This window comes from Carica papaya, chromosome 8, assembly GCF_054855325.1.
Source record: "Carica papaya isolate Zhongbai chromosome 8, ASM5485532v1, whole genome shotgun sequence".
Lineage (NCBI taxonomy): Eukaryota > Viridiplantae > Streptophyta > Magnoliopsida > Brassicales > Caricaceae > Carica > Carica papaya.
Window position 1 is genome coordinate 22,041,880 of NC_142316.1, and position 17,872 is coordinate 22,059,751.

At 30.9% G+C, this 17,872-nt stretch overlaps 2 long non-coding RNA genes across 3 annotated transcripts; one reads left to right on the top strand and one right to left on the bottom strand.

Moving 5' to 3' along the window:
• Positions 1-531: 531 nt before the first annotated feature.
• On the top strand, positions 532-15,562 carry LOC110807904 (uncharacterized). 2 transcript variants are annotated; one of them, XR_015813893.1, is made up of 4 exons: positions 532-774; positions 2,247-2,308; positions 6,829-6,891; positions 14,706-15,562. It is a non-coding gene; the product is annotated as an uncharacterized LOC110807904 (long non-coding RNA). The 2 variants fall into 2 exon arrangements; XR_002538560.2 differs by lacking the exon at positions 6,829-6,891 and having other exon boundaries at positions 533-774; positions 15,084-15,562.
• Positions 3,182-4,847, bottom strand: LOC148252729 (uncharacterized). The gene is made up of 2 exons (XR_015813894.1): positions 4,722-4,847; positions 3,182-3,423 (listed from the first exon to the last, which is right to left on the bottom strand). It is a non-coding gene; the product is annotated as an uncharacterized LOC148252729 (long non-coding RNA).
• Positions 15,563-17,872: the final 2,310 nt, after the last annotated feature.

Consider the following 17,872-nt stretch of genomic DNA (forward strand, 5'->3'; position numbering starts at 1 on the left):
TAATATTAAGTTATATACAAGGGATAAATGGCTTCTATATATTTTAGTTTAATTTTATGTTGTATTTATCTGATTCAATTGTGTTTGGCAGCATGGTTTCTCGATAAAGAACTATAGACCGTCACACAAAAACTTAGAGACAACACGTTTAAGATTGGTATAACTAAAATTTAATAGTGTGGTGAACCTTATCCTTAGGTGGATGGAAGCCCTATCATTATTAAATTAGAAATTATGATTTTTAATATTTACGAAATTAATTAAATTAAATATTATGAAATAAATATAAAAACAAAAAAAAGGAAAAAAAGGTAAATTAGGATTAAAATTTCACAATTAAGTGAATGATCAATCAAATAAAAAGGGGTGCATGTGAGATTGAAGCATGGGAAAGAATAGGAAAGGGGATAAGAGTGGCCACATGGTCACCATGCAAATGGATGGGGATATTTCCTCCCTTTCCCAACTTGCCATGTTGTTTAAATTAATCCACCTCACCATTCCTTATCCCTTTCCCATTATATAAACACCCAAACAACACATTTTCTTCTCTTTTAGTCCACCAAACAAAAGAAAAAAGGAAGGGGGAAGAGAGGGAAAGAAGAGAGAAAGAGAGTCGAGAACGCTTGGTGTGACAGAGGGAAGAAGAAAAAAAATGAGAGAGGACACCGCAGGTGACCTAACCACTATGAGAGGGGGGCTTTCATAGCCAAAAGGAGCTGTAAAACTGAGACACTTCCAGGTCCTTTTTCCTTGCAACTTGAACATTCAAACGTAAGTTCTTCTTCTTATTCTTTTGTAATTTACTTTTTAAATATTTTTGAGTGGCATGGATGATGTTTAAAATAAATATATTTTGGATGTACTTTATTTTAAGTAAAAAACTTAAACTTAAACGAAAAGATAACGAGAGTTTGGTGAGTGAGAGGGTGATTAAAATTAAGTTATATCCCTAAATATACATATTTTATATAGGATATATGGTGTGTATATATATTATGCATATGAGATACACATATATAAATTATAAGGAATATGTGAATTTATAAATTATATTCATTTGCATGAATTTAGTATAAATGTATAAAGAGAAACAAATATATATACACTGTGTATGTATATTTTCCATGCGTATATAAATATCTACATATAACTACCTATAAATAAATGCATGTATGGGTATATATATATGATTAAAATAATAATTTGTATGCATGTATAATCTGTATGTTTTAATAAGTATTTATACATGTAATAATATAAATAATATTGCATGAAGGTATATATATATATATAAAAATAACAATAATAAACGTTATAATTATAGTGATAAAATTTATAATATGGCGTAAATTATTAGAGCAGAAGAATATGATAAATGAACAAACGTAGATAAAAAAATGTGTATATTATAAATATATATGTAAGTATGGTGTATTTGTGTTCAATATAATAATAAATGAATGTATAGTTTATATATATAGAAATATGTTTTAATCAAAATAAGTATAATTAAGGCAATATATACATATATGTCATAAATATAAAAGGTACTGTGGGGAGATTTTTATACATAAGTAATGTCATGAGCTTTATAATTATAGTTATATAATTGTATCGTATAATATAATTTAAAAAAAAAAAAAAAAGATGAAAGAATGTGATATATATATGCACATAATGAATGGGTATGTGTTGTGTGTGTATATATATATAAGCATATGTATGCATGTAGATATATATATATATATATGGGAGAAGAACAAATAATTTAAGATTTAATTAAGAAATAGGTAAATGGTGATAGTTAGGAGAGTTTAATTTGATTGAATACGTAATTAATGAGAATTGAATTTAATTGAATAAATAATTAATTAGAATTGAATTTGATTGAATAAATGATTAATAAGAATTAAATTTGATTGGATAAGTAATTAATGAGCAAATTAATTTAGCCATAATCTATAATTTAAAAAATAGGAAAATAATATTTTGAAAATGATTTCTTTTGGAATTGAACAAATAATAGATAAAAAAAAATAATCAAAGCAAGATTAATATAAAACAAGAAGAAAGTAATATTTAAGAAACTATGTAATTAATCAAATAGAAAAAAATAAAGAAAAATTAAATTAAATGACCGCATTATTAACTAGAATAGTTGTAGAAATTAAATGTGCATGCAATAGGATTGCATGAAACTCTTGGTTTCATCACTGACCCGAGAAGACATAATTGCTGTGCAGATTTTCTGCTAATTTTGGGATATGTTTGGAACTCAAATTAAAAACGTTTCGCTCCAAAGTCTGTAAGTATATTTAATAACCAATCCGAAGCTTTCATATAATTATTTTAAAAAGTGTTTTCATTATAATTTTATGAAATTAAGAGAACATAAATAGGTAAGGGTGATTTGGTCTGAAAATAGAATTTTAGTGATTTTTATAATTTTCATACTCATTTGCTTGCTGATGGTTGTGAATACTTAGTTGCATTTTTTGTATATTTTTGAATGTGTTGGGAAAATTGAATAATTATCAATCATCAATAGTTTCATAACATTAATGAGAATATGATAAAATCAAATTTCCCTTGTGTCTATTTCATTGCTGACGCATTGGTGGGAAACCCTCCATGTTGGTGGAAATCCCCCTAAGTGGGAAAAGTTCCCCATGTGGGAGAAACCCCTCAATATAAAAAATAAACCCAATAGGAAAACCCAACACCTGTTGTGAATACTCGACCCGTTTTGGTTCCAGTAAAGTTAAGAAGTATCATGCTATTATTCTAGCATCTATACCTTCGTAACCCACTAATAAATGCTAGCTTATGTTTATTTTGTTAAGAAATTTCAAATATATGATAATAACCGACATGAAAGATTTATAGGTTTCTTAAAGTTTTTGGATTAGTCCTTTTTTCTATCTGTTCTAGCATGCATCTATTTATACTCTCTGTTTAGACGTACTTGAAGATGGTGTCTTGATACTGTAATAGATGATATCGGAGAGGCGAGATGTGAGGGAACCGTCTGAAAATGGCAAAACTGTAACACATATGTATACATATGTACATACTTATATATTAGTGAGAAGGTGTGTGTTCATTCGGTGTCCAAGATACCTCGTGTGATAAAAGAGTGCTTGAAATATAATAAATATGAGTGAAAATAATCAAAATATATGCAGCAAAAAATAAAATCTCTTACAATAAAATTTGAGATTCAAATTTTACAATTGAGACCAAAAAGATGGCTGCTAAAATATATATAGAAAAAGGTTATGGAGAGCCACTTCTTCCATTACAAGTTGGTTTCATCAAAGTGCAAATAGATAAAGCACTCCTAATCTTCATAAAGATCTGTGAATAGATCCAAACAAGCTTTAAGGGGCAACTCAACAAGCGAGTCATCACTTCCATCATCTAAGGAGAGATATGGATTGGGGTTATATAACTTAATAAGAAAAATAGTATTTGTACTATACTACTAAGGTTTACAAAGCTCATTAATTTTAAAATAAAATGCCTTTACTTAAATGAATGATTTACCTTTATAATTCGTCAAAGAGTGGGTTTATTTTTAAATATTAAAAAAACCTTTATCTTTCTTTTAAAAACCATTAAAACATTGATATTATAATAGGACGTAAGAACTAAGTGGAAAACAAGATAACAAGACACAACCAAGTAGTGTAATTAAAACTATTTGAATCAACTAAGAGCATAAAGAGATCATGATAAAATAGAAAAGAACATATCATACAAAATCATTATAGCATGACATACCAAAAAACTATTCTAGTCATGTTATCAGATAGTTAAGTTTTATTTACGTCTTTTATAAATCTTTGTGTGAAGCTGTTCTAACTTATATCAATTCAGGGCAGAAGGGATCCCCAAACTATCAATGTGAATAACAAACATATTTATTTACATATCAATCATACAAACTTAGGTCACATCCGTACTTTGCTATTGTGACCTCTATAGATTAGATAAGATCAACGACCACGGGTGTACTTGGCCACTGTGGCCTCCTACAGATCATATTGTGAATCCACTTTCATTCGAGGGAACACAATCTCATTCACAAGGAGCGATTCACCAACATATTAAGATATAGATTCAGACAGAAATAGAAACTCCTCAGAGATAACGATCAAATAAATTTTCCATTGTTTTCTATTTCTTTTACTAATTTTCTTTTAGAATAATCACATATTTAGGACCTGATGGGGTCTAATAACATATTCTGGCACAAAGGCTCATTCTACATAAACTTGGCCATCAGATCGTCTTCTCGAGCCAAGACCTAATAGAACGACCCTCTCCATCATTACCAAACATAAAGTAAAGGGCCAAACCCGCACATACTTCAAATCATCATGTGTTGAGTCAATCATGCATTTTATTTCATATGTTCATACTCATGTAAATTAACAACCAATCACATTTTAAATCCATGCATCAAGATCATTTAAAATCTCAAGTTAAATTATCTAAAAAATTTACTTACGAATGTATGAGAAAATACTTAAGAAATTCCTTACTAAAATCTTAATCTTTTCCATTTCGGTTTATTTTTTGGGAGGAGAAAGGAAGGTTTTTTGGTAGAGTCCTTGCGTGAAGTAGTTTTTCTGAAATTTTTAATGAATAAAGAGCTTAAGGATAAAAAGTTATAGTGTAAAGAAAACAAAGTAGGAAAGAAGAAGAAGATTTACCGTGTGAAGATCGAAGGCTTTCTAGTTTCTTCTCAAGACTTTTTCTCTCTCTTCTTAGCTTTCTCTCTCTAAATTCTCTCTCTAAATCTTTGGTTAAGAGAAGAAGAAAGGAAAATGGAAGGAATGGGAGAAAAAAGGAAATGGAGAAAGCTTTAAATAGCCATGGAGGAGAAATACATGTTTGTCACATGGCGATGTGCATGGTTGACACGTAGAAGCATGTAGAGGAAGAGCAGCTGACAACGATGACTTATGAGAGGCGACGAGACGAACGACTAATGAACTTGATAGCTGATCGCATGGGCAGCTGATGAGATGTGCGCTATCAGTGTGTTGGCTGGCAGTAGTAGCGGGCAGGTGTGTGTGCTAGCATGCACGTGCAGACACCTGCGCACATAAGTGCAGAAGTGCACGATGTGATTGTGCGACATGACTGCGCGAAGCCACGTGCGATGTGACGTCACATGCTGCGCATGACATGACGAGCTTTTAGACACGAGCATGATCTGGCTCGCGCACGTGCGTATATGCACTAGCTCGCGGTCTCTCGGGTTCGCGTGCTCGCTAGCTCACTGGTTCATGTGCGTGTGGGCTCACGGGCTATTTTTATGGTATGCAGGATTTTTCCCCATCATTTTTCACTTTTCTGATTTTCTTTTTTTTTTCTTTTAAAGAGTTAAAATAATTTTTGAAAAAAACACAATAAATTAAAAATAAATAAATAAAAATAAGATAAATTCTATAATTTAATAAAACAAAATATTTAGATTAAAAATACTCACAAGTGAAGTAAATTCCAAATTTCTAATAGATCTTTAAACTAAATGTTAAAGGTCGTAATGCTTGGAAAATATAGAATTTAAAACACTTCATGTGAATAGAAAGTTTTTCGGGGTGTTACAACAAATATTTATAAATAAATTTGTTTAGGTGTGTGTGTGCAGGTGTGAGTCTATCCATATATGTGTATGAAAATGTGTGCGTTTTGTGGAGTTATGTATATGTAGAAAATTTTGTATGTAAATATATGTGTCTCCGTGTGAATATATGTAAATGTATAAAAATGTGCAAGTGGGTATATGTATGCATATATATAATCTGTTGTGTGTATGTAAAAATTTGTATATATATAAATCTGGGTGTGTTTAGATGCATGTATATATATATATATATATATATGTAAATATATATATAAAGTTGTGTGTACATGTTTATATAATATGTATGGGTATATATGATTAAAATAATAATTTGTATGCATGTATAATCAGTATACTTTAATAAGTATTTTTACATGTAATACTATAAACAATACTGCATGAAGATATATATATATTTAATTAACATAATTAACTTTATATTTATAGTCATAAAAGTTATAATACGGTGTAGATTATATGTATGGGTGTATATGATCAAAATAATAATCTGTATGCATGTATAATCGGTATACTTAATAAGTATTTGTACATGTAATAATAAAAATAATATTGTATGAAAGTACATATATATATATATATTTAATTAACGTAATTAACGTTATATTTATAGTAATAAAAGTTAATATGGTGTAAATTATAAAAATAGAGGAATATGATAAATGAATAAACTTAGATAAGCAATGTGTATGTATCATAAATATGTATATATATATATATGTCTGTGTATACAAATATATATGGGGAAAATTTAAATGAAAAAATTTTAAGAGAAAAAAGAATTTAATAAAATTTAATTTCTCAAATGAATATAAGAAATTGTTAAAAAGAAGAACAAATAAATGAAAGAATTAGAAAAATAAATGAAAATTTTAAATTAATAATCAACGAAAATAAAAGTTGGATATAACTAGTAGGTGAAATACAAAAAGAATTATGTAAAGCTAAGAAGATACAAGTATTAATAATTAAAACAAAATTTGGAATAATTAAAGAAATTAACATTTAGTAGATATTAATGATTCAGAAAAAAAAATATATCAAGGAAAATTAAATTGGATGAATGCCCTTAGTAACTAGAATAGCATAGAAATAAGATGGGCATGCAACATGATTACATGAAATTCTTGGGTTCATTGCTGATCCGAGAAGGCTTAGTTGTTCTGCAGGTTTTCTGCTAATTTTTGGATGGTGTTTGGATATCAAATCAGAATCCATTAACTTTAAAGTTTGTAAGTATAATTTGTAACTAGTTCAAAACCTTCATATCATCATTTTTTTACAAGTGTTTTCATTATAATTTTATGAAATTAAGAGCATACAAATAGGTAAGGGTGATGTGGTTTGAAAATAGAATTTTAGTGATTTTTACAATTTTCATACTCATTTTGTTGATGATTGTGAATGTTTGGTTGCATTTTTTGTATATCTCTGAACATGTTAAGAGGATTGAATAGATATGATTTAAGTTAGAAGGAAATAAAAATTTTAGTGGAATGTCAATTTTGGAAAAATTAGGGAGTTAGTAGGAATTAGGCAAAATAGTTGATGAATAAGACTTAAAAAAATTTCAAAATAAAAATAAAATGCATCAAGCTGATAAAAATAAAATAAAACAATAATAATATATTATAAATAATAGCAATGATAATGCTAACTAATTTAATACCTAAGTCACAAAGAGTTACATCAAGCAAATTAATATTAACAAAAAATTCAAACAATAAATAAAATATCAAAATTGATTTAGGAAGATTTAGTTAGAGAATAAGGAAAGAATAATTTAGTTACAAAATGTTGAGAATAATGAGTAGAAGTTCAGAATGTAAAAAAAACAAATAAAATATCAATCTTAGCTAGAATAAGAAGAAAAAGAAAATAAAATAAAAACTTGGAAGAAACAAAAACTTATAGACAACCCGTTTAAGATTGGTATGGTTTAAATTCAGTGGTATGGCGAACCCTATCTATAATGACCCAGATTTTCTCTAGAAATTTTTTTCATATTTTGTATAGCTATTTAAGCATGTATATATATGTAGAGAGATGTGATAAGGTTAAAGACTAAGTTTCGAGTCAAATGGAGCGAAGATGATGAAATTAGGGTAAAATGAACCACTCAAAAAGAAAACTTTCTCTCAAAGAGAAAACTGAGTTCTCTAGGGCTAGGAATGCTTCTTGAGACTAGAACAACATTGTAAAAAGTAAGAAGATGCTTTGAGAATATGACGAAATAATTGGATTAACAATTAGGAGAGAAATCTCCCATGTGAGGGAGGAAATCCCTTGAGAAGTCCTAATTGACCCATTGGGCTTAATTTTTGTCCCGAGACCAAAATACATAGAATTGGAGGCTCAATTTGGCTGATAACTAACCAAAATATTAAGGAAGAAGTGTATGGAAAATGAAAATTTTCCATTGAAGAAAATATGAGAGATATGAGGTCAAACTGTGAGGCATGCACATGAATGACAATTTTGACCTTTTAAGATTATTTAGGCCATAAGTAGGCCAAATAGACTCGGACGAAGCCCAAACAAAAATCCATGTGATAGCTGCCTACTTCAAAATCATGAGAAGCATAAGTCTTCTCAAGAAGATTAAGAATTGAGTTAGTTATGGAGTTTTAAAGTAAGGGTATAAGCATGGGCCTAGCTTTGTGCATGGTTTGAACCTTTTGGGACTTAGGTGGACCTTAGATGGACCAAATGTTGTCATTATGGAAGCTCTTAAAAGGTGAATGAGACGTGGGATTCCCTGGATAAGATTAGAATACTCTACAATTACCTAAAGGCTACGAAATGGAAGAGATAAAGATAAAGATGAAGCTTGAGGAGGTTTAAGTGGCCAATCACATTTTGCCACCCCTCTCGTGCTTATAAATTTTCATGGACATCCATCCCCTATAAATAGGATGTGGGAAGAGGGAAAAAGGATTATGGAGTTGAGAGAAAGAAAGGTTAGAGAGAGAAAGAAGAGAGAGAAAGAGAAGAGAAAAAAAGAGAGGAAAAGGAATAAACCTAATAAAAGTGAGGGAAATTGAAAGAATTTGGGAATTTTTCTTTGAGGAAACTCTACTCAAATTGCAAGAAGAAGAGATAGGAAGGAAGAAGGAAAGGAGAAACTGACAAAAAAAAGGAAAGGAGAGCAAAAGCTCATGGCCAATCATGGGAAAACTCACGAGCTTAAGGTAAGTTTTCTCCTTCATTTAAATTCCGTTTGTCTTGAAATTTTGAGGATGATTTTTGAGTTATATGAGGTATATTTTTGAGGTTAGATATTTCTCAAAAGCATCCCAAAATGTTGTTAGATTTTTAAGAGAAAAGCTTAGAAACTAAACTAGGTTTCTGTGGGAGTTAAAGTAGCGTGTTTTAAGAGGCATATAGTTTCAAGTTTCTTTTTATAGAAATTAATTTACCTATAATGAGAACAATTTTTAGTGCTAAATGATGATAATTCTAAGGGAAGGTGTTGCCAAAAGTTCGGTGAGAAATTGATGAAAATATAAGGGGAGACTATGCTCGAGTGAAGAAAATTGAAGTATTTTTAAGGGAAGACTCTGATGGAGTGACTAGAGAAAATTAAGAAAATATAAGGAGAGACTCTGTCAGAATAGAGAAAGCTTAAATTTATTGGATTGAACTCTAAGTAAGTTGATATTTTTATTACATTGCTTAACTAGTTTTCAAGTGTTTCATCGGTGTTTTATATATATTTTCATATATAAAGTACAAATGTTTTGTGAAAGCGTTGTTATGTTGTGAATGTTATTTTGCCTATGTGTTTTGGAAAGTGATTTTGATAAGTGTACATCATTCGTTATCAAGATGAGTTATTCCGAAGGCACCTGCATCAGGCTAGGATTTAGTGTGCCCCTACATAACATTTTCGTTTTTAGGTGTATGGGGAAGTGTTAAGTGTTCGCCTATACATGCATGGCAGTAGGAAAATGTGAATGATCCTCCATAACGGTGATTAAATGGAGCTCATTGTTTCGTGTAGCGAAGTGCATTTATTTTCTGATTCTAGGATATGTGGCTCGTTGTACAATGTGGCGCACTGTACCTATCCAGTGATCTGGTACATGTGAGAGTATAGCTTATTGTATAATATAGAAATGTGTTTTTCAAATAGCAATTCTCATTTTAGTCTTTGGCTATGGATCTGTTTGATAACGAATATATTTTCTAGAAAAGTATATCAAAATATATATGTTTTTTTTTGTATGAAAGCTATAAATATTGCATCTCACTCCTCCATCATTTTTCAGATATTGAGGATTCTGTTGCAGAATCGTATGTGATACGAAATAGGATTTAAGGAATTAAATTCAGAGATGTAGTTATCAGTTTGTACTTTTGTGTTGTAAAAAAAGAAAAATTTTAGAGCCTCGCATATATGTATTTTATGTGCATGTTTCAAGGGATATAACACTTATGTGTACTTTGTATATTAATGAAATTAATTTTTGTTATTTAATTAAGTGAAAAATGTAAGTGTACTCTAGACACGCCCCAAAAGAAGAGGGGTAAGTTGCGGCAGGTGGTATTAGAGCACAGTTCTATGACACATCCCTTGAATACGAGGCTTAGGGTTATATGAGACCTAGAATAGTGTAATGGAACTTAGAATGAGGAGAGTAAAACATAATAGGGACTCTCCCTTGAGCCTAAAGTGTTTGAATAATGGAATAATCAGTCCAAGGAGATAGTCCACACATGAGGTCATAAAGACAGGACTAAATAAAATTTCGAAAGACTCGTACGTATAGTGAAAGCCTTAGGTGAGATATTTTAGAAACTCATGGACTTTTAAGGATATAAGGAATAATAAATATAAGGATGAGTGTTTTGAGAACTAAAGAGGAGTTCTATCAAACTCTTAGGTTCAAACAATTGCCCTCATTGAAAAAATTACTTAGAGAGATAAGTGTATATGCCTTATGGTTAGAGTTTGAATGAAACTTGATATGTTGGGAGATATAAGATTATGAGTAAACATCCTATTGATAGTATTAAGGTCAAACATTGTTATGACTTAAAAGAATGAATCTTACAGATCCTGAAATCATGTGAATAAAACATGCCTTTTGGAGGATATGAGCTATTTTGTTGATCAAAGAAAGATTAGCTAAGTATTAAGGTCAAACATTGTTATGACTTGGAAGAATGAATCTTACAGATCCTGAAATCATGTGAATAAAACATGCCTTTTGGAGGATATGAGCTATTTTGTTGATCAAAGAAAGATTAGCTACTAGAAAAGAATGTTGTTACCCCATTACGAAATACTAGTTCAAACTATGAAAGTGTTCAACACAACTCTAAGGATTACCCTCCCATTCAAGTAGAGAATAAGTTGAGAACATAAGAAGAGGTATATTATCACCCATTTGAGAATTATAACCAAACCATATTCCTAAAAGTAGTTTCTCAAAAAAAATAAAATGATACCCTTGAACCTTCAAGAAGAGAATGACAAGTATTATTGGAGAACAACAACCAGTAGTGGGACAACTATCAAAACATGTTTCCCATTTCTAAGTTGAAGTAGATGATTAGAGATAACTCAAAATCATACCTAACTTGGACTTCTACATTTCTTAGATATCTTGAGTGGATAAAAACAAGTGAACTAGGTAAAATAGGGGAGACCACCTTGAAAACTAAACATTTAATAGTCGTGCCCTTTAAGAGTGATCATTTTAAAGCTTTGGGAGTTCATAATACTTAACCTTATAGATGGAATTCATTATCGAATGTAATCGATCTTAATGAGACCTTTGGTGGACCCCATTACCGAAGGATCCTAATATGCCTCAATAATAAAAAATCCATACTTAAAGACCTTAGATGAACTCGATCAATGATTGAGATTTTGAGAGTCACCCATATTGGATAAACTTGAGGTTAATAGTATATTATGATACTAAGTGCATTCCAATTCCTAATAAATCTGCCTTTATTTTTAGAAGTTAGAAAAGTGATCATCCACTTTGGACGTGCGACTCTTATGAAACTATAAGTCTTAGAACAAGGTTCTAGAAGAAATCAAGGAGTCTTGATGAAATCTTAACAAACTTGGATGGAAAGAATAGACCTTGATAAGTTAATGATCCATACAACTTAACTAGAAAGAGTAAGTTGCTTGGATATCAAGTCATTGAGGAAGGAGAAAAGGTCTTGATTATGGAGAATACTAAACCATTTTCCATAAGATTAATTTTAGGGAGTCATCAAATACATACACTTGATTTGGGGTTCTCAACATCTTAGGAAACTACAAAACATAGAAATGATGTTGAGGTCATATAGAAGTAATTAAGAGCCATATTCATTGTGGGGAATTCAATACTTGATTATTTAAAGGATAAAGACCTTATGAGCACTTGATCAATTATTGAGGTATTATTTAAAGACCACCCCAGACCTTACTAAGTGTAAGGAAAGTAATATAAACCCTTATGCGAAGTTATATAAGGTGAAATATTTGACGAGATTCGAAAGCGACTTCCCAATGATTCTACCCTTATTTTGGGATTTTGAAAAGAATTAATAAACTTGGGAGCATTTATGAACCACCAGAGAATATAAACATGAATTAGACTTCCAAGATAAGTTAAGGAGCATGATTCTATTACTCGGAGATAAATGAATATTATCCTTGAGGTGAATAGAGGATTGCAATGTAGTCACCATAAGCTACATACAGTGGAGACATCCATTTTACAACTAGTTAGGGAGACAAATGTTGCAAACCTTAGTAAAATTGTCAGCAGCCTATAGTTTAGAAATAGATAGTGAAGAGCTAGTTAACATACATTTTTGGAAATGAATGTCATAAGTTGTCATTGAATAAGTTAGTGCATTGAGAATACGGGGGCCATAGAGATCAACAATCTATTGAGGAGAAGATCAAGGATTCAAGCTTATTGTGACCCCTGAGTAGTTGAATTTGGAGGACTAAATTCTTTTTTAAAGGGGGGAGGATGTAATGACCTAGATTTTCTCTAAAAAGTTTCTCATTTTTTATATGGCAATTTAAGCATGTATATGTATGTAGAGAGATGTAATAAGGTCAAGGACTAGGTTTCGAGTCAAACAGAGCGAAAATGATGAAATTATTGTAAAAAGAACCCCTCAAAAAGAGAACTTTCTCTCAAAGAGAAAATTGAGTTCTCTAGGCCTAGGAATACTTATCGAGACTAGAAAAACATTGTAGAAGGTAAGAAGATGCTTCGAGAATGTGAGAGAGTAATTGGATTAACAATCAAGAGAGAAATCTCCCATGTGAGGGCGGAAATCCCCTGAGAAGTCCTAATTGACCCTTTGGGTTTGATTTGTGTCCTAAGACAAAAATACACAGAAGTTGAGACTCAAATTAGGCTAAGGACTAGCCAGGATATTACAAAAGAATTTTGTGGAAAATTAAAAATGTCCAAAGAAGAAAATTTGGGAGATATGAGGTCAAACCATGAGGCAAGCACATGAAGGACAATTTTGACCTTTTTAGATTATTTGGGCTATAAGTAGGCCAAATAGACTTGGATGAAGTTGAAACAAAACCCATGTGATAGCTGTCTACTTCAGGAACATGCCAAGCACAAGTTTTCCCAAAAATATTAAGAATGGAGCTAGTTATGGAGTTTTGAATTAAGAGTATAGGCATGGGCCTAGCTTTGTATGCAGTTTGGACCTTTCGGGCCTTAAGTGGAATTTAGATGGGCCAAATGTGATTATATTGAGCCTAAATTTTGTATGAAAGTTCCTGAAAGGTGGATAAGACATGGAAGGAGTCTTGATAAGATTATAAGACTCTAGAATTACTAAGGCAAAGGAAAGAAAGAAATAAGGATAAGGATGAAGCTTGAGGATGTTTTAGTGGCCAATCACTTTTTGCCACTCTCCCATGCTTATCGACTTGCATGGACGTTCCTCCCCTATAAATAGGATGTGGGAAGAAGGGAAAATCATTCTGGAGTTGACAGAAAGCAAGGTTAGAGAGAGAAAAAGAAGCGAGAGAAAAAGAAGAAGAAAAAAGAGAGGAAAAGGAATAAACTCAATAAAAGTGAGGGAAATTGAAGGAATTTGGGAATTTTTCCTTTATGAAATTCTACCCAAATTGCAAGAAGAAGTGAGAGGAAGGAAGAAATAAAGGAGAAAACCAAGCAAAGAAAATGATAAGAGAACAAAAGCTCATGTCCAATCATGGGAAAACTTGAGAGCTTAAGGTAAGTTTTCTTCTTTATTTGAATTTCGTTTGTCTTGAAATTTTGACGATGATTTTTGAGTTATGTGAGGGATATTTTTAAGGTTATATATTGCTTAAAAAAATCCCAAAATTCTACTAAATATTTGAGAGAAATCTTAGAAACTAAACCGGGTCTCTACGGGAGTTAAAGTAGCGTGTTTTACGAGTTATTTAGTTTTGAGTTTCTTTTCATCGAAATTAATTTACCTATAATGAGGAAAAAATTTAGTGTTAAATGATGATGATTCTACGGGGAGATGTTGCCAAAATTTTGGTAGGAAATTAATAAAAATATAAAGGGAGACTTTGCTCGAGTGAAAAGAGAAAATTGAAGTATTTTTAAGGGAAGACTCTGACATAGTGACTAGAGAAAATTGAGAAAATATTGGGGGAGACTCTATCAGAATAGAGAAAGCTTAAATTGATTGCAGTGGGCTTGAGGTAAGTGGATATTTTTATTATATGGCCTAAGTAGTTTTCAAGTGTTTCATCGATGTTTTATACGTATTTTCGTATATCAAGTGCAAGTATTTTTGTGAAAGTGCTATTATGTTTTGAGTGTTATTTTCCCATGAGTTTTGAAAAGTGATTTTGATATGTGTGCATCATTTATTATCGAGGTGAGCCATTCTGAAAGCACATGCATGATGCTAAGCTTTAGTGTACCCCTACAAAACCGTTCCGTTTTCAGGAGTAGTAGGAAAGTGATCTGTGTGAACCCATACATAACCGTTCCATTTTCAGGTGTATGGGAAAGTGTTAAGTATTAAGTCTGTGCCTATGTATGCATGGCAGTATGAAGATGTGAATGGCCCTCCATAACGGTGATGAAGTGGAGCTCATTGTACAATATAGAGAAGTGCATCTATTCTCTTATTCTAGGACATGTTGCTCGTTGTACAATGTGGTGCACCGTACCTGCTGAGTGATCTAGTACATGTGAGAGTGTAACTCATTGTACAATGTAGTAATGTGTTTTCTAAATTGTGATTCTGATTTTAATTTTCAACTATGCATCTATTTTCTATGAGAGTAAATATGTTTTCTAGAAAAGTATATAAGATATATATAAGTTTTAATGTATGTGAAAGCTATATATATTATATGTATTAGTTGTGTTGTCATAATATCTGCTTATTGGGATAATGTATCTCACTCTCCCATCATTTTCAGATAATGAATATTCTATTGCAGAATAATATGTGATACGAAAGAGAAGTTGAAAAGTTAGACTCTGAGATCAGGTTACCAGTTTGTACTTTTGTGTTGTAAGAAAAGAAATATTTTAAAGTCTCTCGTATATGTATCTAATATACATATTTCAAGGGGTGTAATCTTTTGCATACTCTGTATATTAATGAAAGTTAATTTTTTTTATTTAATTAAGTGAAAAGTGTAAGTGTGCTCCAGACATGCCCCAGAAGAAGAGGGAGCAGGCCGCAACACTATCCATAGGTGGATGGAAGCCCTTCCATATGTGGTTGGGATGTCTGTTCTGTTTTGGGTCACCTTGCGATGGACTGCTATGATCAATTTGCATATTTTATTTGTGTACATCATCTTGTGATAGTGGGATCCTGATCCCACAAAGCTATTAATTATGTAACAAATACGTCCGTTCAATATAAAAAAAAACTCTAAAATTTTGATAACTTTGATTTGGTGATTGGATTGGGGCAAATAGAGAATCAAGGATACTTGTGTGGGGTTACAAATGTCTCAATTTGGCTGAAAATTTATCGGACTTCTAGTATGTTGATTTAAAGGAAACATTTATCTTAGGAAGAATCCGAGGGATAAAATGAACCTAAAGGGATGTGGAGGGATATATTGAAGGGGGACTTTTGAGGGATAAAATGTGATTTAGGGGGATTTATAAGGATAGGTTGAATTTAGGAGAATTTTATGGGATAAATTGATAGGTGGATAATGAGGGATAAAATATGATAAAATTAGAATATAAGAGTAAATTAGTAAGGAAAAGGGGAAGCTTAGAAATTTATGAAATTACATTGGTCTTCATAGTTTTTAAATAAAAAGGAAAAGAAATGTTTTACATCTATGAAGGCCTATATGATTTGTATAAAAATATATACATTAGATATATAATGTCTATACATATACAAGTGGATAAGACTAATTAAATTTTGTTAAATATCAAAGAAATATGTATATGGATAGTATTAATGAATAAAAATCTACATAATTATTTATCCCTTGTATAATTGTAACATCAAATTGTAATACATGAGGCAACAAAATCCTGTAGATTCAAAACAAAATGCATACATTACCCGTACAAAGCAGAATATGGAAATTCTTATTTGGGCACTAATATCCATCTTCTTGATCTAAAAAGATTAGAATTTGAATGGGATGAGAAATTTTAATGCACTCAGTAAATATAAGAAATAGACTACACCCTAAGCATGCGATACACACGCAACCAATCAATCAAAGTTGTAAAACTTTTTTTTCTCTTTTTATTTCAAAACTATTAAATACAACGGTATTCAATTTCCTATCTCATCTCTCATTATCCCCTTAACTTCTGTCTATCACTCAAAATCCCCCTTAGTTTAGGTTTTTTCCCTCCGAATTCCCTCTAAGTTCAATTTATTCCTCTAAATCTCCCTAGATCACAATTTATCCCTTGAAATCCCCCTGGGTATATTTTTCCCTCAAGATGCCTCATAGAATAATCTTACCCCTAAAAAATCCTTATAAATTCATTTCCCCATCAGTTTTCCCCTAAGCCATATTTTATCCCTTAGAATCACTACCAGAATTTCTCGCAATTCACGGCCAAGTCAAGACATCCATAACCCCTCACGGGTATCCCCGATTCTCGATTTACCACAATCCAATAATCATATTAAAGTTATTATAATTTTAGAATTTTTTTTGAAATTAAATTTATTATCCAATAGTACCATTATGGGATCAGGATTTCCACTATTATAAAGGGATGCACACACAGACAACACATGTACATTGGTCATAGCAGTCCGTCACCATGACCTAGAACAAAACACACATCCTAACCACACACTAAAAGGCTTCCATCAACCCAAAGATAGGGTTCCCCACACTGCTGAATTTCAGCCATATCAATCTTAAACTGGTTATTTCTAAATTTTGCTTCTTTTAATCTTCATATTGTTTTCTTTTTTTGCTATATTAATTAAGATTCATATTTTATTTTGTTTTATTTGATAATTCAAACCTCTACTCATTATTCTTCCTGTTCTTTTCTAACTGGTTGTTCTCTTGAATTAATTTTTGTATTTTATTTCATTAGTTTAATTTTTATTTGTTAATTTTGACTTAGTTTTTGAATTTCTTTGTGATTTGAATATTAATATTAGTAATATTACCAATATTATTTATTATGTATTATTATTATTATTATTTTATAAATTTTATGCATTTTTTAAAATTATTTTATTCCAAATTAACTTTTAATCCTTCCTATTGTATAATATCGACCTAATTTAATTCCTTAATTTCTTAAAAATAAATTTTCTACTTTAATTTTCTTCACTCTAACTTATAATTCCCACCAATTATTAAAACATGCAATCTCACATTTAAATCAGGTAAATAGAAATTAGTTTAAATGAAAAACCACCAAAACAGACCCATTCTGAACATTTCTCGATGGTTTCAACCATTGGAATAAGTCTAGAATTAGTTTTTATACCTAGTTCACAAAGCCCTCTTTGCATGCTTATAATTCAATGTACGTTTGATGAAATTCGTTAAAAACCGATGCTATGAAGGCTTCGGGTTACATATTATTTATGTAATGACCCGCCTCCTTTACTAAGAAAGGAGTGCAACCACAAATGTAGAACTTAGTAAATAGTGCATCAATATGCTAGAATTTAAAACTCAATTATACACCCCTTACGGAAAGTTACAATTCATGAGGCTCTAAAGTCTTTAATAACATCACTACA